Consider the following 1,983-nt stretch of genomic DNA (forward strand, 5'->3'; position numbering starts at 1 on the left):
CTTGCGCGATGTTTCACAACAAACAAGCAGTGGATCCATGACTCCCAGACAGGCCTTCTGGCTCTGGGGCCTGTGCTGCTGACCAGAAAGATGATGTCCAGAAAGGCCCACCTCACTGTCATGGCTGGCTCAGGCCTTGCCAGGCACCCAGTGCTGCACCTGCTCCAGCCCAATGTGGTCATCTCTAGCAGGCAAACATAATTTAGCTACAACCTAGGTAATTGAACTTGCAGTGGTGGGATGGTGCACCTTTCCACACCAGTCCCTTTCCTTCTGCAGTCATCACCTGCTGATGACCCAACACACTGTGTCATTTTCTGTCACTTACTCTTGTCCCAGTCTACACAGTGTCACCTACTCCGTAGACTTCATGTCCCAGGTATTGACATCCACCCCTCTCCTCCCTCCTAGGTGCCCCAGCCTGGTGGAGCCAGGCCCTCCTTACCCACTTAACACCACCCTTTCCGTGCTGCAGGCCTACAGCAATCTGCTTCCAGACTAGTCTTCCTAAAGAACAAGCCTTCTCATGTTCTCCTCCCCCAAATTCTTCAGGAAGTCTCCACTGGGAAACATCCAGTTTTGTAGTCGTCAAAGATCTACGTGGTTTTCAAAGTCCTCAGCCTCAATCCCCATCTTTTTGCTGCTGATTCTTTTCATATGACCTGTATGCTCACAAGTTAAAGAACTTGCCAGCCTGCATCCAGTATTCCTGCCTCTGTGTCTTTGCATGTTATTTTCCTAACTGAAATGGCGCCCTTTGCACCAGCTCCCTATATTCCTTTCTTCACTTATCTAAAGTCTATTCTTCTTTAAAGGCTGGAATCCACTGTCTCTTCCTCCACAAAGTCTTCCCAGATTTCTCCTAATTGCAGGTAATGTCGCGTTCCGCTAAACTCCATAGCTTTTTAGCTATATCTCTGTGGCACTGGTCACATTCTCCTCGTTTGGTGGGTACTCAGGAAGAGATCGTATCTCCTCAAGTGAGTTAGAACCTACTTGGAATTCATCTTTTTATCCAGAGACTTTAGCAGTTTCCTGTACTTTAGGTATTCAGGGAGAGAAAAAAAACTACTGGATTTGTCTGCTACTAGATCATACATGGCTTTGGGGAATGCTAGAAAAGCAGAGTGCAGCATTTGGAATCATAAGTGGGCTGAGGCCTGGCATTGACACTGATACATAACAGCATCTCACCCACCAATAAGCCCAACTTCTGCCACTGCAACCGGCCAAAATCAGAAAGTGAAGGAGAATTTCCTGACTAGAGAGAGAAACAGTGACATAAATCTGGACATGGAAACATTGGCGAGGGGGTCCCAGCCAGCTGCTTTTGTCCTGCAGCAAAGTGAAAATACCATTTAACCTGTGACCCTGAAACTTCAACCTCAAGACACCCAAAACTGAACATCTGCTCTCTCCTCCTGACCCTTCCCAGAGACCCCAACGCCAGTCTCAGGCTTCACTCTGACCACGGTCCCGTACAGCAGGCGTGAGGCCACCGTGGGACAGCCACTCTCTAGCATTGCAGCTCAGTGGGCTCTATTTCAAGCAAATGGAATCAAAACCTTCTCACTGGGACCCAGAAATCTGCATTCATGGCAATCTCCCCAAGAATTACAACAACAAAATGTTGAGAATCACTGCTTCAGGGCAGGGATCATATGGCTGCCTGTGTTTTTGTGGCCTTCGAGGTAAGGCACAGTTTTTCAGATGAACATTTGCAGTCAGTTTGCTGGGAGGGACACTAACTTTGAAACCCAGTGAAGTGAAACATTATAGCCTGAAAAAAATATACCATTCTTCTCATTTATAGACCTATATTGTAAAAGATATGGTGCTTAATTATTACATCTTGAAGTTGTACAATAAAATAACTGTAGAAATTTGTTTTTTCTATTGTTATATAATACCCTTGATTTTGCTTCTTTTCTGCAAAGCCTAAAATACTTACTCTTTGGTCATTTACAGAAAAATGTGCCAAAT

The sequence above is a fragment of the Propithecus coquereli genome, unplaced genomic scaffold, assembly GCF_000956105.1.
Source record: "Propithecus coquereli isolate 6110/MARCELLA unplaced genomic scaffold, Pcoq_1.0 Scaffold71, whole genome shotgun sequence".
Classification (NCBI taxonomy): Eukaryota; Metazoa; Chordata; class Mammalia; order Primates; family Indriidae; genus Propithecus; species Propithecus coquereli.